The sequence below is a fragment of the Triturus cristatus genome, chromosome 6 (genome assembly GCF_964204655.1).
Source record: "Triturus cristatus chromosome 6, aTriCri1.1, whole genome shotgun sequence".
Taxonomy (NCBI): domain Eukaryota; kingdom Metazoa; phylum Chordata; class Amphibia; order Caudata; family Salamandridae; genus Triturus; species Triturus cristatus.
Window position 1 is genome coordinate 469,348,775 of NC_140589.1, and position 21,929 is coordinate 469,370,703.

General features: G+C 48.9%; 1 protein-coding gene across 1 annotated transcript in view; it reads right to left on the reverse strand.

The window, feature by feature from the left end:
* The window catches only part of LOC146817306 (uncharacterized), a 528,574-nt gene that overhangs the window by 366,300 nt on the left and 140,345 nt on the right, over positions 1 to 21,929 (reverse strand). The gene's annotated exons all lie outside the window — the stretch shown is intronic.

The window sequence follows — 21,929 nt, forward strand, 5'->3', positions numbered from 1 at the left end:
ATAACAAAGGCACATGTCCTACCTTTTACCTACACAGCACCCTGCTCATAGTGCTACCTAGGGCCTACGTTAGGGATGAACTATATGTAGTAAAAGGGGAGTTTCAGACTTGACAAATAGTTTAAATGCCACGTCACTGTGGCAGTAAACTGCACATGCAGGCCATGCAGTGGCAGAGGCCTGAGATAGGTTTGAAAGGCTGCTTCAGTGTGTTGCGCAAGCAGAGCTGCAGGCCCACTAATAGCATTTAATTTAAATGCCCTGGGTAAATAGGAAACCACTGTACAAGGGACTTACAGGTCAATTAAATATGCCAAACAGGTGTAGACCAATCTTACCAAGTTTACAGTAGAGAGCACATGCACTTTAGCACTGATCAACAGTGGGGAAGTGCCCAAAGTCATAAAATCAACAAAAACAGGTTAGAAAAAATATAGGGGCAAGGAAAAAAGTTCTGGGATAACCCTGCAAAAAGGGCCTGGTCCAACAGAGGATATTAATTTGAAGAGTGTAGGTCTTGAGAGAAGTTAGGAGCTTATCAATGCCGCCTAGTAGGGTCAATAAAATGAGGAATGGTGAGGCAAGACTTACAACTTGTACAAGATATGGAGATGTAGGGGCTGATCACCCTCATATGATTTGTGGATGCCGTTCAGAGCAGGAGGTGTAATATGGTAATTTCTTCCAACATTTTATTAATGCCTATTCTTGTTTTAACGACCTCTAACTGCACTATGGCTAGCCTGGATACGGCCGCAGATATTATCATATTTTGGTACTAATGTGGCAAGATTAATGATCATGCAGGATTGAAAGGGAGCAGGAATACTTCGTGTGTATGCAGGAATTTATGAAATGCAGTTAATGATTGAACCCAAAATTTTGATGGCTAAAAACATCCAGTACTGTCTGGTTAGCAAGTGGGAAGAGTTGCAGACTTAGTTGACATAGGGAGTGATTCAATTCAATTCAATTCAATTAAAACTTTATTCGGATACAAATTTTGTGTCCATAAAAGTATACAAAAGTTAAAAACAAATCTTTAAAATCATGGGAATTCATATAAATCATAAAAAGGTTCTTATACGTGGATTGTACCAACAACTAGTATGTAACACATTATTTCTTTCAGTCTTAATCACAATTACAATCTGGCAATTTAAGAAAGGTCATAGTTTGCACGATATTTAACACAAGCTTTTAAAAAACTGGCTGTTGGTAAGATGCTGTACTCAGTGTCCAAACATTGTAAAGCAAGGAGGGCCGGGCGACACTGGCGTAGGCCTATGAATTTTAATAGAGGTAAAATCCACTTTTGGCGTGGAAATTCATAGTAACTACAGAAGAGGACTATGTGCAATAGCGATTGTTCTGATTGCCCATCACATGGACAAGGAGTTAATTTACTAGACCAATCTTTTGTCTTCGGGAAAGTTAACAACCGGTGAAAAGTATTAAACCTGAATCGTGTTAAAAGATATTTTTCATAATGATTAGCACTGGATAGTAAATATGGCTGAATCCCAAATGAGACTTGTACCGCGGCAAGATGGAGATTTGTAGGCTTTAAAATCTCAGATGTTAAGCGAAGCTCACGTAAATGGGATAGGCACGCGATTTTCAGCTTTTTGCGTGAAATATCTGCTGAGGACTCAGGGAGCATGAAAAGAGATTCCAGGTTTACATCTCTCAGGAATTTATGAACATACAGCAGCCACGGGATATTTTTCCAACCTTCCAGAGTGAGACAAGTCAGAAATAAGCAGACGAGTCAGTTTACATTCTAAAGTAACCCATAGTCGATGCCATAAAAGAATTGGTTGGAGTGAGATAGGTGCACTACTGTACCCTGTACCTGTAGGAGCATGTGCTATGCACTGTCCATATTTTATATTTTCCTCAGTGGTTAAGTTTCTTGGACTAATCTTTATGATTCTTTCTTGTTGGCTCAGTTAGATTAAACCACTACTGATGGTCAGAGGTGGTGACCTTGAATGAATGAAGGGTGCTTTTATAAAGCACACCGCTACTCAACCAGGTGTTGCGGTGCTAAGTCTAGTGGGATGACCCATTACAATATGAAGGAGAATAGCCAAGTTTTTCAGCTTTGTTTGGAATTCTTCCTCCGAAGGAAGGGACCGGGGATCCGAAGGGAGCTGATTCCAGGCTATTGCAGCTAGATACGAGAACGCCTTGCCTCCCTTCTTCATACGCTTAATTTGGGGCACTGTCAGCAGAGCTGCCAATGCCAGTCTCAAGGATCTGGCTGGACAGTATGGGAGGAATCTGTTTGCAAGACAGCCAGGACTGGCTTGAAACAAAGCAGGATGAACCGGAGTCAGGGATTTGAAAACAACACTCTTCTTAATAGGCAGCCAACGAAGAGATCTTAGCAAGGGACCTCCATCTATGAAACACTCAAGACTGACAAGAAGAGCAGACTTTCTAGAAAACTTGGAATGAAATTAATTATTGTATATAGTAATCGTTTTTACTCACTTTGGGTCGTCGTTAATTTAAATAATAATATTGAGGAGTTAGCCAAAAACTTTCACCATTGCCTTTCCGAAAGAAATTAATAGATCGATGCCTTCAATCACTAAGAAAAAGATTGCCGAGCACGGACCCGGTCTGTGGTTCTCCTCAGAACTTAGAGAGCAAAGAATGAAGGTAAGATATCCTAAAAGAGCATTGCAAAGACATTATGGCGATCAGGAACGGATCATGCAGAAAAATGTACTAAAGAACTTTTGCAAATGGTTCAAAAAAACTATCGAAAAACACTATGATCAGCTTAACCTGGAAGAAATTGCTTTTTTAGATCTTTTCGATAGTTTGAATTTTTTGTGTACTATGCTTCTCAAGTTAATGACTAGAAATAGAACAACTGCTTAAGAAAAAGAACCCTGGTTCTCTCGATGATATCTGTTCGATGGCCACTTTGAAGGCTTTGGCAGAAATTACTGTTCCGCTAATTGCAGCCCTACTGAATTCCTCCTTTGCTTTTGAGTGGTGCCACAATGGTTGGTTAAAAAAAATGAATCTTGAGCCTTCTGTATTTTCCAGTTATACACTGGTTTCTCTTTTACAATTAGTGGCACAACTAGGACAAAACATTATAGCCCAATTACTAGGTGAGAGCTAAATGAGCTTTAGAACTGAGGCCGCCTCAGTCTCTGCCTTTAATTACTTGAGACCAGATCTGGCTGATAGAAGTCCTATGTGTCTGAATCTCCTGGGTCTCACTTCCTCAACTGATACAATTGATCATCTAATTTTAATTAAGCAGTTGAAGGAAATTGGGTTAATGACACAACATTAGTTTTTAAAATCTTGCCTGTATGATATGAATTTGGTTATTATGCCTGTTAGACCTGTCAGCCCTTTGGGTGGTCCCTCCTCATCATTATTTATTTTGTCCCACTTTTGCCTCAAACCCTGTTAGTATTTTTCCTTTTTGGGAACCACCAGACTTTTTAGTGTTGATGCAGGGTCAGGGAGCCATTTTCCCTACCCCTGGAACTTCTGTCTGAGGGCCTGAAACACAAAATGGTGGCCACCCATTGTCACCTGTGACATCACTGGAACCTACTAGTACCTTCCAGAACATTCTAGAACCCTGTGACAGTGTGAGGCAGGTTTAGAATGTTGGGAAGCCAGCTCAGAGTTGGCAGTTGGAGTTGGCAGTTGGCACCTGACTGGTGAAGGGAGAGCAGCACAACACTGAAGGAGGAAGGAGTGAGGCAGCAGGGGTGGAAACTTGTGCCTGGAGTGGGGTCTGGAAACCCACCCTTGATACTAGTCCCTACTGACTGAGCCCAGCCTAGAGCCCTGTGTGGGAGAAAGTCAAGAAGAACCAACTCAAGGACCTGAACAGCCGGAACAGGCCTTGGAAGTAAAGAACAGCAAGTTCCTGACCTGTCTATTGGTATCTTCCTGGAGTCCGACGCCGAGAAGCCTAGAGACCTGGGGCCGGAGGTGAAGAAGTGGCGCTGACTGGAAAGCAGACGTCGTACCCGGAGCCGCCAGAGGTCGAGAGAGGGCGCCGACGGAGGTCGTGGAGACACCAGAGGTCGAGGAGGAAGTCACCTGAGGTCGAGTGTGCGGCGTCGACGGGGGAGTGAAGTCCGCCCTCCGGAGTCGCCGGAGACCGAGGTGAATCGTGCCGGAGGTCGGGAGTGGAGATCGCACTCCGGAGTTGCCAGAACCTGAGGAAAGGAGCACCGGAGGTCGGGAGTGGAGATCGCACTCCGGAGTCGCCGGAACCTGAAGGGAAGAGCACCGGAGGTCGGGAGTGGAGGTCGCACTCCGGAGACACCCGGAAGTAGGGAGATCGTGTCCCTGTGACGCCGGAGACCGACATCGAATCGAGGCTGCCCAGCGACATCGAGCCGAGGCCGCCCGCCGACATCGATCCGGAACCACCTCACGGCGTCGACAAGAACTGACATCGAGCCGAGGCCGGCTAGCGACATCGAACCGGAACCGCCTCACGGCGTCGACATGACTCCGGCGGAGTCGGAAGTTCATAAAGAGGGCAGTAAGTGGAATAGAGGGCGCCTAAGGCCCTGTGGAGCCCTAAGAGACCATCCTAGGGGCTAGAGAGGTGTTAGGACCAGCCTGGGAGTGCCAGGGGTGGACTGAGACTGATACAGTGACCTATGTGAGGGGTTGTGTAGTTTGGGAGAGCCAGATTCCTAGATTACCCTTGATCTACCTCAGTTTTAGCCTCAGCCTCATCCAAGCTAGGTGAGACACCCTCAGGCCATCCACATAACCACAAGCTGTGATTGGGCCAAATCAACCCATAGTATCTCACAAATGTGACCTGATTTGAAAGTGTACTGATGGCTTATATTTATTGAGAGTATTGTATTCTTTGTATTTATCCTATTTATTGTCTCACAGTATTTATTGTCTCACAGTATTTATTGTCTCACAGTATTTATTGTCTCACAGTATTTATTCCCTCACAGTATTTATTTGCCTATGTATTTTATGCACATCTATTTATTCATTGATTATTTATGATCTGAGCTTATTTATTTGACCTACCCTTTTTACAGAAGAAGCTTTGTGTACTGTAAGTGTGTTATTATTTATTTAACCTGCAACTAAGAGAAAACAAGATAAACACAGATATATTTTCATAAATTTTTACGGTGTAGAGTCGTTTTTGGAACGGATGAACGCATGGTTATTGTGAGGGTGTGACGTACGCTTAACACGGTGCCTGACCCCCGACCGCTCGAGCCAAGCTACCCCTTGTGCTGGGAAAAACCGGGTGACTGCTAACCCGGTTGCCCGGGGTTTTCTAACATAATTGGTGTTCAGCGGTGGGATAGAGCTGTGCTTGCGTCCACTCGACAATAACTGTGGGTAGTCCATAGGCCTACACCGGGAGTTTTCTCAAAGCGGACTTCCTAATTCTGAGTTTTGTTTTACCAAATTTACTTCTGGTGGTGGGAGGAGGTATTACAAAAGGTACCCCCCTGCATAGCTTCTGTAAACATCTGTCTTCTATTCTGAGTGGGCAAAATGGAGTTTGTGTTGGAAGATTTGGAAACTTACACTGTGGCCCAACTCAGAGAGTTTTGTCAGCGAGAGGGGGTGTATTGTCCCCCGGGTGCCAAGAAGGCTGAACTCCAGACCAGCTTGAGGGCTTGGGGGGAGGCACGATGGGAAAGTAAGGCTGAGCAGGAGGACAGGGATGGAGAGCCTGTTAGCGAGGGGGCTGGGTTGTACCAACCTGAGGTGGGGAACCTGTTAGCGGGGCCCAGAACACTTTCCAGGAAGGGCAGCACTGTCTCTAGCGGTGGCTTATCAGAAGTAGAATTGACTGACCGGAGGGAGAAAAGACAGCTCACATGGAAGTTGGCGGAGCTGGAGAAAGAGAAGGAGGGACAGAGGATGGCTCACGAGTTGAGGCTGAGGGAAATAGATCTCCACATCCTACGAGTCGGGGCACAAACTGTTCCTAATGGTGGCAGCAAAGACAAAGAAATCACCAGGGAACCCAAACCCTATCTGCCAAAAGACATAGTAGCTAGCTATAGTGCAGGGGATGATATTGCCAAGTGGCTAGCGGCCTATGAGGTCTCTTTAAGGGCCCATGGGGTGCCAGAGAAGTACTGGGGAGGGGGATTGTACAAATACATGCCTCCAGCTGGTAGGGATGCATTATTGGCCCTAGAGCAGGATGAGCAGACCCACTACCCCACCATGAAAGTGGCGCTCGTAAGAAAGTTTGGACTAACACCCGAGAAGTACAGACAGAAGTTCCGGGGTAGCCACAAACTGGGCACACAGAATTGGGTGGATTTCCTGGACTATGCAAAGAAGGCATTAGAGGGTTGGATTCAAGGCAGTGAGGTGAGGGACTACGAGGGGTTGTTTGATTTAATGTTGAAGGAACACCTGCTCGAAAAATGTTTCCCTGAACTGCGTCAACACCTGGTGGATAGCAAGCTGACCAATCCCCGGAAGCTTGCTGAGGAGGCGGACATTTGGGCTAGTACCCGGGTGTCCACAAGGGGGACTGGAGGGGATACTCAAAAGGCCGGACAGGGCGCCCCCCAGAAGAAAGAGGGAGGGGAAAAGAAAAAGGAGTTCTCTAAAGGCCCCCAAAATAACTTCCAAGGAAAGGGAACAGGATTCACCCCTAGGGCCAACCCCCCCAGAAACCCTAATCCTGGCCAGAGTCAGCAGCCAAGGGTTGTCCATTGCTTCGAGTGCGGTGGCGTCGGACACTATAAGGGAGATGCGAAGTGCCCGAAAAGACCACCCCCTCCCATTGGAGGAAAGGCCCCCGGAGTAGCTAGTGTAGTGCTCGGGGAGGAGATGCCCTTAACTAAGGGAAGGGAGTGGGCGGGTGTCACTTTAGTGTCCCTGGGAGAACGGGAGATGGTTCCTAAGATCCAGGTGCCCGCAAATACTATAAAGTATGGGCAGTGGGTCACCATCAATGGCCAAAGAGGGGAGGCTCTGAGAGACACAGGAGCCAGTATGACTATGATACGTAGCCAACTGGTGTCTCCAGAGCAGGTAATTCCCGATGTACTCCACCCAGCCGCGATGGCTGACGGCAGAACCGGCCACTATCCGGTGGCCGAGGTTCCCTTTGAATGGGAGGGGGTTGCAGGTTCACTTCGAGTTGCCGTAAGCCCTGCCGTGCCGGTCGATTGTCTACTGGGGAATGACATGGAGCACAATGCTTGGAAGGAGGTGGAATACCGGACTCATGCTGAGATGCTGGGTACACCTGACTGGGCCTGTGTTAGCACAGGGTCCGCGACTACCCGGAGAGGGAGTTTGTTTCGACTGGAGCCTGGAACAAAGGCACAGCCGGCTGCCGACCAAGGGAAGAACCGAGGACAGGAGGAGCCTGCCTCGGCATCCGCGCCCCGTGTGACGGATAGGCCACCGGAGGTGGTGGACCAGGAGTCCGCGGTGGGGGATGTTACCAAACTGGAGGACCGACCCATCCCGGCTGAGTGGCACGTGGAGGGAGGGCCGACCAGGGAGGAATTCTGCAAGGGCCAGAGGGAGTGCCCTACCCTTGAGGGACTGAGGCGACAGGCCGAAGCCCAGGCAGCAGGGAACGTTGAGGGGAACTACAACCTTTACTGGGAGGATGGCCTCCTCTACAGTGAACCCAAGGCACCCCTACATGGATCGTCACGAGCCTTAGTAGTCCCTCAACGTTACCGAGCCTTCCTACTGGAATTGGCTCACGAGATCCCCTTGGCAGGACACCTGGGGCAAGACAAGACCTTCGCCCGTCTGGTCCCACACTTTTATTGGCCTCAAATGAAAGTGTCGTCCGACACCTACTGCCGGACATGTGTGTCTTGCCAAGCCAGTGGGAAAACAGGGGTGAAGCTGAAAGCTCCCCTGGAACCCCTTCCTGTCGTTAGCACCCCCTTTGAAAGGGTGGGCATCGACATTGTGGGTCCATTAGATCCGCCTACTACAGCTGGTCACAGGTTTATCCTGGTTCTGGTGGATCATGCCACACGGTATCCAGAGGCTATACCTCTAAGGACCATTACAGCACCTGTTGTGGCTAGGGCCCTGATGGGAATCTTTACCCGAGTGGGTTTTCCCAAGGAAGTTGTGTCCGACAGGGGGACCAACTTCATGTCAGCATACATGCGGGCCATGTGGAAGGAGTGTGGAGTGACCTACCGGTTCACAACTCCTTACCACCCCCAGACCAATGGTCTGGTGGAGAGGTTTAACAAAACCTTGAAAGGCATGATTAGAAGTCTGCCTGAAAGCCTGCAGAGGAAATGGGACGTCCTCCTACCCTGTCTATTGTTTTCCTACAGGGAAGTGCCACAGAAGGGAGTGGGCTTCAGCCCCTTCGAGCTTTTGTATGGGCACCCTGTGCGTGGACCTCTCAGCCTGGTGAGAGACGGATGGGAAAGAACTCCCAGAAAGCTTCCCCAGGACGTGGTGAGCTACATGCTGGCCTTCCGAAGCCAAATGGCTAAGTTGTGGAAGCAAGCTTCTGACAACTTGGAGGCCAGCCAAGCAGTAATGAAGGCGTGGTATGACCACAACGCTCACCCGGTGGAATTGGAGCCTGGCCAGAAGGTGTGGGTGATCGAACCAGGAGAGCTTAGCGCCCTCCAGGATCGCTGGTCAGGACCCTTTGAGGTATTGGAGAAGAAGGGTAAGGCTACCTACTTGGTGGATCTTAAGACCCCTCGTCAGCCCCTACGGGTGCTGCATGCCAACCGCCTCAAACCCCACCATGAGAGGCCCGAAGTCATTTTGATGATGGTGACTGACGGAGCAGAGGACGTGGAAAGCGAGCCTCTCCCCGATTTGGTTGCGTCTCAAGAGAAGGATGGGTCGGTGGAGGGAGTGATTCTCTCCCCATCTCTAACTCCTGAACAGCAGGAGGACTGCCGCCAGGTCCTGGGACAGTACTCTTCGTTGTTCTCCCTTGTTCCGGGTAGGACTCACCTGTGCGTCCATGATGTGGACACAGGAGACAGCCCACCTGTGAAGTCCAAGATCTACCGGATGTCAGACAAGGTGAAGGCCAGCATTCACAGTGAAGTCACTAAGATGCTGGAGCTAGGAGTGATCGAACCTTCCAGCAGCCCCTGGTCCAGTCCGGTGGTGCTAGTACCAAAAGCCGCACCACCGGGTGCCCAACCGGAACTGAGGTTCTGTGTGGACTACCGGGGACTGAACTCAGTAACCAAGACTGATGCTCATCCGATCCCAAGGGCGGATGAATTGATTGACCGGCTGGGAGCTGCCCAATATCTAAGTACCTTTGACCTTACTTCTGGGTACTGGCAGATCTCTCTGACTGATGGAGCTAGGGAAAGGTCAGCCTTCTCCACGCCCAAAGGCCACTACCAGTTCTGTGTGATGCCATTTGGGCTCAAGAACGCACCTGCCACGTTTCAGCGTCTGGTGAACCAGATCCTCACTGGAATGGAGAGTTTCTCTGCTGCTTATCTGGATGACATAGCCGTCTTCAGTAACAGCTGGGAGGATCACTTGCGTCACCTGCAAGCTGTTCTCCAGGCCCTGAGACAAGCTGGTTTAACGATCAAGGCCAGCAAGTGCCAGATCGGGCAGGGGTCGGTAGTGTACCTTGGACACTTGGTGGGTAGGGGAGCGGTGCAACCCCTCCAGGCGAAGATCGAGGCCATCATGGCCTGGGAACCCCCCAAGACTCAGACTGAGGTCCGGGCTTTTCTGGGCCTCACCGGATATTACCGCCGCTTCGTGAAGGGATACGGTACCATTGTGGCCCCCCTCACGGAGCTCACGTCCAAGAAACAACCTCGACGGGTAGTCTGGACGGAGGCTTGGCAGCAGGCCTTTGTAAAACTGAAGCAAGCCATGTGCGAGACCCCGGTCCTACGGGCCCCAGACTTTTCCAAGGAGTTCATTGTCCAGACGGATGCATCGGAACATGGCATTGGGGCAGTGTTATCGCAACTCAATGAAGAGGGTCTGGATCAACCCGTGGTCTTCCTATCCCGGAGACTACTTCCCAGGGAACAGAAGTGGAGTGCAATAGAGCGTGAAGCCTTTGCAGTGGTATGGGCTCTGAAGAAGCTGCGGCCATACCTGTTTGGCACGCACTTCCTAGTTCAGACCGACCACAGACCCCTTCGTTGGCTGATGCAGATGAAGGGGGAGAATCCCAAGTTGCTAAGGTGGTCTATCTCCCTACAGGGAATGGACTTTCAGGTGGAACATCGGCCTGGAGGGGACCACGCCAATGCAGACGGTCTCTCAAGGTATTTCCGCCTTAGTGATGAGAACTCCCAAGGGGTGGGGTAGCTCTCCCCACTTTCAGCTGGGGGGGACGCGTGTTAGACCTGTCAGCCCTTTGGGTGGTCCCTCCTCATCATTATTTATTTTGTCCCACTTTTGCCTCAAACCCTGTTAGTATTTTTCCTTTTTGGGAACCACCAGACTTTTTAGTGTTGATGCAGGGTCAGGGAGCCATTTTCCCTACCCCTGGAACTTCTGTCTGAGGGCCTGAAACACAAAATGGTGGCCACCCATTGTCACCTGTGACATCACTGGAACCTACTAGTACCTTCCAGAACATTCTAGAACCCTGTGACAGTGTGAGGCAGGTTTAGAATGTTGGGAAGCCAGCTCAGAGTTGGCAGTTGGAGTTGGCAGTTGGCACCTGACTGGTGAAGGGAGAGCAGCACAACACTGAAGGAGGAAGGAGTGAGGCAGCAGGGGTGGAAACTTGTGCCTGGAGTGGGGTCTGGAAACCCACCCTTGATACTAGTCCCTACTGACTGAGCCCAGCCTAGAGCCCTGTGTGGGAGAAAGTCAAGAAGAACCAACTCAAGGACCTGAACAGCCGAAACAGGCCTTGGAAGTGAAGAACAGCAAGTTCCTGACCTGTCTATTGGTATCTTCCTGGAGTCCGACGCCGAGAAGCCTAGAGACCTGGGGCCGGAGGTGAAGAAGCGGCGCTGACTGGAAAGCAGACGTCGTACCCGGAGCCGCCAGAGGTCGAGAGAGGGCGCCGACGGAGGTCGTGGAGACACCAGAGGTTGAGGAGGAAGTCACCTGAGGTCGAGTGTGCGGCGTCGACGGGGGAGTGAAGTCCGCCCTCCGGAGTCGCCGGAGACCGAGGTGAATCGTGCCGGAGGTCGGGAGTGGAGATCGCACTCCGGAGTCGCCGGAACCTGAGGAAAGGAGCACCGGAGGTCGGGAGTGGAGATCGCACTCCGGAGTCGCCGGAACCTGAAGGGAAGAGCACCGGAGGTCGGTAGTGGAGGTCGCACTCCGGAGACACCCGGAAGTAGGGAGATCGTGTCCCTGTGACGCCGGAGACCGACATCGAATCGAGGCTGCCCAGCGACATCGAGCCGAGGCCGCCCGCCGACATCGATCCGGAACCACCTCACGGCGTCGACAAGAACTGACATCGAGCCGAGGCCGCCTAGCGACATCGAACCGGAACCGCCTCACGGCGTCGACACGACACCAGCGGAGTCGGAAGTTCATAAAGAGGGCAGTAAGTGGAATAGAGGGCGCCTAAGGCCCTGTGGAGCCCTAAGAGACCATCCTAGGGGCTAGAGAGGTGTTAGGACCAGCCTGGGAGTGCCAGGGGTGGACTGAGACTGATACAGTGACCTATGTGAGGGGTTGTGTAGTTTGGGAGAGCCAGATTCCTAGATTACCCTTGATCTACCTCAGTTTTAGCCTCTGCCTCATCCAAGCTAGGTGAGACACCCTCAGGCCATCCACATAACCACAAGCGGTGATTGGGCCAAATCAACCCATAGTATCTCACAAATGTGACCTGATTTGAAAGTGTACTGATGGCTTATATTTATTGAGAGTATTGTATTCTTTGTATTTATCCTATTTATTGTCTCAGAGTATTTATTGTCTCAGAGTATTTATTGTCTCACAGTATTTATTGTCTCACAGTATTTATTGTCTCACAGTATTTATTTGCCTATGTATTTTATGCACATCTATTTATTCATTGATTATTTATGATCTGAGCTCATTTATTTGACCTACCCTTTTTACAGAAGAAGCTTTGTGTACTGTAAGTGTGTTATTATTTATTTAACCTGCAACTAAGAGAAAACAAGATAAACACAGATATATTTTCATAAATTTTTACGGTGTAGAGCCGTTTTTGGAACGGATGAACGCATGGTTATTGTGAGGGTGTGACGTACGCTTAACACGGTGCCTGACCCCCGACCGCTCGAGCCAAGCTACCCCTTGTGCTGGGAAAAACCGGGTGACTGCTAACCCGGTTGCCCGGGGTTTTCTAACAATGCCTCTCTCCCATCGATCTAAAATGAATCCACTGAAGCTTGGAGTGCCACAAGAATCAGCGCTCTCTCCCATTCTAATAAATGTGCAAATGAGACAATTGGTGAACATAGTCAAAAAATATGCTTTTACAATTGTTTCCTATGCAGATAATGTCACACTGTTTATATTTGGATTAGATATATCTGCTGCACAAATTAAGTGTTATTGCTGAATGGCCTTCGTGCAATTTTCAGTTGGATGCGCTGCAACTATTTAAGACTCAATGACTACAAGAGTGAAATAATTAAGCTAGGTAGAAATAATTTGTGCTCTTCCGAATGGTGACCAAAACTAAGGCCCCTCCTCTCCCCAATCACCACTGGAAAAGTGAAAAGCCTAGGATTATTACTGAATAAAGATCATAGTTTAAGCCCACAATGTAATTCTGTTGAGTCAGCATGTTTCCTGCAGATTAAAAAGGTGAAAAAATATTTTTCTGACTATGCCCCGTGTAAAAATTGATCGTGATTTGGATCAATTCAGTAGTGAATTAGCACACCAGCGCCCCGCTGCCACACTGCCAATTCCTGCTTTGGGAGTCCCTAAGCAGTGCCGTGTTAAGGCGCATATGTGAGCCTTTGCAAGGCATCGTCTTGGGACCACCAAAGCATGTTCCTGCATGTCATGGACTTCTGTGCAGGAATTGGGGGTGCATACAGATGGGGGCAACATGTGCCCCCCTGCATTTATCCCCTGGCCCTGAGGCAGCAGGGGGCCCTATTGTGCCCCCTTAGTTTCCTCACCGCCACACTCTTCATGGCAGGCTCACCGCTCGTAATATGCATGGCTGTGCTGCAGTGACACCGCCAGCATAATGCGGGCCTCAAACTACTGCAAGATTGCCAGGGATGGCAGATCCCATGTGGTAGCAGCAGTCCCACGGAGGTCCGACCTCCCAACTTGGAATTAGGTCCTAAGGCTTGATCCTTCTATTTAGGCCTTCTGAGTAAAGAAATTTGTAAACTGCAGTGAGTTCAGAATTTTGCGATACAAGCAGATTTTTTTTTTTATTTGACTCTGTGTCTGATACCTGTAGATCCCTTCACTGGCTTCTCGTGCAAAGGAGAAATACATCCAAAGCCCTTTGCTTTTGTGATAAATCATTCTAAGGACAGGTTCTGAGCTGTTTCAAAAATGTCTTCCAATGTATTCTGGCAGCACATCGTTTAGAGCGAAAAACAAGTAATTGATAAAAACTCCCCATTTCTTGTAAAGAAGATGGGAGTGGGGGAGAACCTTCTCTGTGAAGGCCACATAGCTATAGATTTGCTAGTCTTCGCGTTTTATTAAAAAAGGAACGTTTGACTGTGTTTCGAAATGAAGGTTAAAATGTACTTGTTTTATTAATAAGACCTAATTGTTTTTTAAGTTTATACACTTCATTATATCCAAGAAGCCTTCGGGTGCACGTGCTCATCTGGTATCCCATGATGTAGTTATGCAAGCAAGGTAAATGGTCCACCACACACTAGCTGACAGTAAAATACAGTCATAATTTGGGTGCATTTGACCCCACATTTTGCTGTACCCCGGTGCCCCTGCACTATTGATAGTTACGCCCCTGAAGGTGCTGTATGAATAATAGCAGGGCCATCAGCTATGAAGTCTCTCCATTGAAATCAGCAGGTCTTGTGAACTGAATATTTGCCCTCTCAGCTGATCTGAAAACTAATGGTCCACAGTATCTCATCTTGATTCGATTTTAAGCTAAGTTCACATTGAAACATTAGCTTATGCATAGATTTTCCAAACGTCATGTATTTACCTGTTTTTATTATTTTTTATTTATTTTTTTTGAAACCGTTTATTACAGAATCCAAAAGATATACAAAGATGGGCCTACAACCTTCAGGCCGGCCGCTAGCAGACAGAAAGAGCATATAATACAAACAGTAGAACACACGCTGCGGCAGAAGAGAGATCACAGGAGTTGAAAGAAGCGTTGGCAGCCACACCATCCGGACCCCACACAACGGTTTCATTTTTATATAAATAACGAAGAAACAAGTCCACAAGGCAACCCACAATCGGAAACAATAGCATGTGCTCCCCTGGGGGGGACCCTACCGATCCACAGGAATATCAAGGGGGGGATAGGTCGGGACGGAGACAAAGTGAACTCAATGCCCAGAACCAGGAAGACAAGCAGGCTAAGGAGACGGGGCCGGTGACGGATCAGGCATCAGCGGCGGGGTACAGATTCCCCCACGGTAGGCGTTCCAGGGGCCCCACACTTTCACCCATTTCCCAGGCTTACCTCTCGCAACATACACCACCTTTTCCCGAAACATAATCCAATCCATGTTGTCCTTCCACGCCGAGACAGTCGGTGACCTCTGGGAACCCCACAATTGCGCAATATCACGCTTGGCCACCATATATCCCAGAGTCACCCACCACGTCTGCGGCACTGAGTAGTCGGTTGGCTCCCACACATTCAGGAGACATCTCCTCGCCTCGGGCAGCAGCGGCACATGCGTAACTGCCTGCAAGACCTCGTGCACACCACGCCAGAATCGCGCCACCTCCGGGCATTCCCACAATATATGGAGAAAGGTCCCCAAAGAACCACACCCACGCTTACACAACCCGTCCACAGCATAGCCCATACGCATCAGACTCGGCCCTGTAACATAGACCCTATGGAGTATCTTGAGCTGGACGAAGCGAAGGCGAGCCGGTATGGCCACCTCTTTCGGGGAGGCCACCGCAGACACCCAGTCCTCGTCATCCAGCTCCAATCCATCAGCCCCCCACGCCTCACGAAGGCCAGTCAGCAGTCCCGAGCGATCATTGATGAGTTTTTTGTAAATTAATGAAATCGTGGCGTCCGGTACATGCCCATCTAGCACTCTATCCTCCAGAGGGGAGTACTCCGGGATGGAGGCAACGTCCGGGAATACGGAGCACAACGCATGACGGATCTGCATATATCAAAAGTACTCCCTGTCCTGCAACTGGAATTCCGTCTGCAGCACATCGATCGTTTTGAATCCCCCCCTCGTCCAGAGATCGCCCACCCTGCTGATGCCTATCATGTCCCACTTCTCAAAGCCCTTCGAGGTCCACAGGGAGCCCAGCCGCTCAGATGCGTATAGTGGCGTCGCCCGGGTCAAACGATCCTTCCACCCCATCGCCAAGTTAGCCGCGTGCCACACTCGCACCATGACCCGCGTGGGGCCCGTCAGACGTGCGTCGAGCGAGCTAGAATAAAGCGCCCGATTATAGTCGCCGCCCGGCAGTAACATTTTATCCATCTCAAAGGCCGGGTTTAGAGCGGGCCCGTAAAGGCCGTGATTTATCGCAGCCAGCTGGGAGGCCCAGTAATATCGCTTGATGTCTGGGAGGGCAACCCCCCCGTCGTACCACGGGAGCGTCAGCTTCGCCAGGGCGATACGCGGTCTACCCTCCCAGAACAGGCGGCGCTGCAAACTCTCCACCTCGCGAAAGTAGCGCGCCGGGACAACGTCCATTGTGTTCTGTAAGGCGTACAGGAAACGTGGCAGCGACATCATCTTAAACAATGCCGCCCGGCCGAGCGGCGAGAGCCGCAAGCGCCTCCAACGCGCGACATCATCCTTCAGGCGCTGGAGGGGGGGAAGCAAGTTCTGTTTATACCGGGCCTCCGCGTCCAGGGTAATGAAGATACCCAGGTACCTAAATCCCCGCGGGGCACCTGTTTTTATTATTGATGAAAATATATGATTTTACCGTCAGAGATTTTGTAATTACGGATGATTGATGCACATCATGCAAGTCTAATAGAGAGCAGAGTATTTAGAATACATACCAATCTAAGAAGCCTGACCATCCATGGTGCCCTAAGAAGCTTACTGGCACAATGAACAGCATCTGAGTAGTCTCATCTAACAATGAAACACACTGGCCTATTTGAGCATCAGGAATCAACCCTGGCAGGATGCCATTTTGAGCATTACGGTCACATACGCGAGAAAACCCAGGCTGCCTGACATGTTTAGCATCATTTTGATATCAGTATAACGATTTTGAAGCACTCTTAATCGGTGCAGGCTGGTCACTGTTCCTTCGTACGGTATTTTTAAGTCGTGTTACTTTTCCTGGTATAGGATTATACATGTGGATTTACTTCAGTGGGGCATTTTGTATAGATGAGCAGTGCATCTTTATTGGCACACATTTTTGTCCACTGTCCACACAATGGTTTTATTGAGTGTTTGTACCTGTACACAATTCTTTGATAGGTACATGTATTTTTCCTTGGGGGAAAAATTGATAGCAGACACTTTGGCCACCCTGCAATATTTGAATATTACATTAACGCCACCTTAGAATTGCCTCCTGTAGGATTCTGGCTCTGTATATACTAAACCAAAGTGAGGTATAGTGTGCACAGAGTCCAGTGGAACCCAAAAGGTAGGCAGAAGTAAAGTAGATAGCACCTCACTCTCTATTTGTGGCAGTGTGGTCGAGCAGTAAGGCTTTATCAGAGGACAGTGTTAAGCATTTGTTGTACACACTCAGTCGCAAATTAATTCACACACTCAAAGACTGAACTTCAGACCAATTATTTTTGTATACAAATATTCTTTTAGTTATTTTATTTCCTAGAACCAAGCAAGCCTGGCACAGCTAAGTGATAAATACTTTGCACTAAATATACAGTTGTAATACAGTTTGGATTGTAATTGTATATAAACTTTATTATTACTTACGGTATTGTTACTGAGAAATGCAATGCTTTGTAAATACAGTACATATACTTTGAAGGGGCTTTTTAGTCAAATAAGCAGTACATTACTTTCAGATTACCTTTCCCACACAGTGTAGTGTACCTGGATAATACACTGGGACATATCCTGCAAACAGGTTTGTAAAAGCGTTTTGGTTAGTTAGTACAATTTTAAAGAAATTCTTTAGGTTTTCCAACTCCATACTTAGAAACTTTTCATAGAAAAATAGTCAATGTTATCCTATGGAGGAAAATAGTGTTATCGGTTTAAAGGTAAGTACTTCTTTGTGGGAGTTGGTAGACTTAGGGCTCCCCTACGGTCAAGGATGCAATCTTGATACACCCTCAGTGGCACTAGGGCAGCCGGGTGCAGAGTGCTGAGGCCCACTGTTATCCAATGGAGGGTAGGGGTGGTGGCTGTTGACAAGCAGGTCACTGGATTGTGGGAGCAAAGCTCCTAGACTTAAGCTCAGGGCAAATAGAGGTTCAGGCCCACACAAACGATGCGTCCTCAGTGGCACTGGGGCGGCCGGGTGCAGAGTGTTGTTTTGGTGTTGGAAGCCCTGCAGCTTCCAATGGGGAGTCTCCGGTTTTCAAAAGTACTGCAGGCTCGGGGACGAAGGTCTTCTGGGTGCGACCACCACTTGGAGAGATAATTTGGGATCTTGGCAGGTCAGGGGTCACTGGATCTCAGACCAGGATCACAGGTGAGACCTCCTCTTGGCGTTGGGCCACTCAAACTCGGGCCGTGGGCGTCAGGTGCAGAGTGGTGCAAACTCTCAAATGCATGTGGATCAGGAGTCTGGTGTTTGAACAAATCCGGTGTTCACAGGAGACAGAGTTCCTTGAGGTTGCTGGCTGCAGGACACACAGGGATTTCACTGGAGCAGGTTCAAGGTGAGGACAGGCCGGTAGGGCTGGGGCCAAGTCAGTGAGCGCCCTCCTCTTGTTAGCTTCGGCACGGCTGTTCGATCCTTCTTCTTTTCTTCTTGCAAGTTCGTGTCTGACAAAACAAGGTTCAGGGGTGCCCCTAAATATTAGATGTAGGGGTGTTACAGGTAGGCAAAAAGGCTGGGACCAATGGGCCCCTTCTCTGGGGTGGGTACACGCCCAATTATGCCACCCCCTAGTGGGTGGGGGGCATACGCCTTTCCCTGGTTGGCTGAGTCCCCCCATCTGCAAGATGGCAGGGACTGAGAGTTGTGCTTCATCTCGCCTCCGCCACCTGAGGGGTGGAGTTGGCAGAGGTGGGCAAAACTCTCTTCCTCACTTGTTTTTCCCGCCAGTTCTCCTGCCCAAAGCGGGGGTCAGAACCAGTGGGGACCAGTTGCTGAAAGCAGAAGGTGGCCTGGGGAAGCTCACAAAGGCGGCAAGCCTGGGAAGCTTCCCCTTCATGAACTCTGCCCATCCCGGGGGAGGAGTCTTGGCACCTCGTCCCAGGATGTGCATTGTTTCAGGCCTCCAAGAGCAGCAGGCTCTTGCCCCAGGGGTCCAGTAACATGTCCGGTGGTGGCAGCTGAAAGCAGCCCCTCAGCCTGGACACTGGTGGTAGGTCATTTTTCAGGAGGCATTTTTCATTAAATCCCACACTGGCATCTGTGTGGGTTTAATGTGCTGAGAGGTTTCATACCAAACTTCTTAGTTTTCAGTGTAGCCATTATGGTGATGTGGAGTTCGTAACGACAGACTCCCAGCACCGTATACTCCTAATGGCTGCACTGCACTTACAATGTCTAAGAATGGGCTTAGACACTGTAGGGGTACAGGGCTCATGCACCTGTACCCTCACCACTGGTATAGTGCACCTAGCTAGATGACTCACTGATCTATGCCCGAGGCAGTGGGATGTAGGCATTGCACACAGAGATGTGTACCATGTCAACTCTTCACTTTGTTTTGCACCAAAACACGCAGCCAGCAAAGGCAATGTGTGAGTGTAAGGGTACAGGGCCTCTAAGGGTGGCACTAAAAGAGGTATTCCCTGGTCACAGTGCCTTGGGTACTTGTAGTACCATTTACCAGGGGCTAACATGTGGCAAGAGATGTCAATTGGGTTTAGGGAAAGAACATAGGCCCTGGGCACTTGATTGACAGGAGCCCAGGGCACACTCAGTCAAAGAACATCAGCAATTCAGCAAAAAGGTGGGGCACCCATGCAGAAAGAGGGCACTTTCTCACACCTCCCTCTTGTGACTTTTAGGCAATGCACTTGAAAAGTACCATGTAAAATACACAATTTTAACTATTGTTTTTACAAGCAATTTATTTCGTTGAAAACCACGAAGGCTCCAGATTCTGAGGTTTGGAATCATCACTATGGCCCAGACTTGTTAATGCTTTGCACTGGGTTTGTGTCACATTTGGACACATGCCCGGCACAAAGTGTTAGAGTGGGATTTACTATCTGTTAGAAATGGGATTTCTGCTTGGCTAAGGTATGCACCCGGGCCAGGTACAAGCCACCACTCTAGTCAGGGTAAGCTAGATCCACAGCTGAGATGACCTGTGCTCACTGTCTGGTGGCAAGGCGCAGAGCAGGCAGGATCATCAAAAGAGGCAATGTGTAACGTATTGTGCAACACACACATAACACACAAACACACACACTAATACAATGAATACACCATGTAAACACTCCACACATGTTTATATAAATAGCTTAGCATATTGTAACCAAAACCAGAAAAGAGCAACCAAATTCAGTGTGTACTTTTAAAGTTATGAGCTTTATTGAATATGCAGTAAAAAACACAGTGTTACAAAACACCTTAGTTCCTCATAGATTTTGTACGGTAAAGTTCAAAGCTGTGAGTGCCGGGAAGAGCACTCGCGTTTTACACTCTCGTTATGGACTCACTGGACCAGGGTGAGATCGACACGTGGGCATTTGACCAGCGTCTGGATACGACCAGTTTCCCAGGCACTGCAGATGGAAAAGGGACGCTGGGTCACTCAGGAGGAGTGATACATTAAAATAGTTTTAGCCACCTGTGGGAACCCAGGTCAACCACGGAGGACCATGTGGTTCCCGACCACAGGCACAGTACCTTTCCTCAAAGGAGAGGTCAAAGCAGACTGGGCAGGCTTTACACAGACGCAGTAATTTCCTCTTCACAGGAGCGGTCAGTGTGTAGCATGGCCTCTGGTAACGTAGATGGTTTGAACTGAGGCATCATCACAGGAAAAAATTTGGGCTGTGCTGGAAGGGCTTTCCTAGGCTCTGTGGCATCGGCTCCAACACACAGACATTGATTTCAGTCAGCGGGTAAAGGTGATGTTTGTAGTTAGCAGTTGCAGGTCAACAGCAAGCACTGGATCTTTGTAGGGCAAAGCGCTCAATCTTTTGGAAGCAAAGTCTTTAATGGCCCTGAAACTTCAAAAACAGGGGGCAAGCCCTTGGAGAATGCTTTAGGTCAGCACAGCACAAAGGTAGCAGGCAGCAGACCAGCACAACAAGGCAGGTAGCAAAGTGGTAGTCCCTCATGCAGTTCAACAAGCAAACACAGCAGAGCAGTTAGCATAGCGGCAGTCCATCCTGGCAGCAATGCAGTACTTCTAGCAATGTGCTGATGTAGAACTAGCAGTCTTCGGTTACGGGTCCAAAAAGTGTCTGAATTGAAGGGGTCAGAGACCCAGTACTTATACCCAGAAGGACCTATGATTTAGGGGATGACTTGAAAGGAACACTTTGAAGTGCACAAGATTCCCTTACAACCCAGTCCTGTCTGCCAGGCTAACCCTGAGAGGTAAATCAGTGCTTTGTGTGAGGACAGGACACAGCCTATCCAGATGTAAGTGTGAGCTGCCTCTCTCCCTTCCTGCCAGGAAGGCTACCAGAATGCAGATGAATGCAGATGAGTCCTCTGTCACACCCAGCCCTACCTGTGTCTGTGACTATCTAGAAGGAATGAACAAGGTGTAGCTGCCACCAAGCCCAGACATTTATTGGCGAAAAGCTGTTAGGCACAAAGAGCAGTAAGTACAGAGACATGTCCACTTTCTAAAAGTGGCATTTCTAAACCAGTAATGGTTAATCCAAATTCACCAGTAGGGAGGATTTATCATTAACATTCTAAACATATAAAACATGAAAAAGCCACTCCTTTCTGATCAGGAATTACAGTTGAAAAGTATATTAAGGAATACTCAATGCTGACCTATGAGAGGGGTAGGCCTCATGGTAGTGTACAGAAAATAGGCTATTAGTCAATACCAGGACATGCAAAACATAAAGGTACATGTCATACCTTTAACTTACATATCACCCTGCCCTTTGGGCTACCTGGGGCCTGCCGTTGAGGTGACATATATGTAATAAAAGGAGAGTTTAAGGCTTGGCAAGTAGTTTTAAATGGCAAGTTGAAGTGGCAGTAAAGTGCACATACACGCACTGCAGTGGCAGGCCTTAGACAGGTTTGAAAGGCTACTTCTGTGGGTGGCACAATCAGCGCTGCAGCCCACTAGTAGTATTTATTTGTGTTGGATAGAATACTAAGGTAAAAGAAAGGTGCACTATGCATTACTTTCTGCTATGGGTGGTGAGGAAATTGCATGCACCCTTGCACCATGCGAAAGGGTGTCTGCGTTGGTTCCTAGCTGCCAAAGTGTACCAGTGTTGGGAGAGAGAAAAAATGCAACATAGATAAGGAGATAAGCCATATTTATTTTATTTCTCTCCCTTTGGTCGACATTGCCTCACGTCAAAGATTAGGAAATCTAGGCCAATGTGTGCGCGCCTGGTGTAATGTGGGCCTCGTATGAACATGTGTGCCAGATCTAATTTTGTGTCAGCCTGTCTCGCTCCTAGCTCACCACCTGGATAGGGGATAGCAATCCTCATCAATTTTGAAAACTGGTTCCAACCAGAGAATTTTAA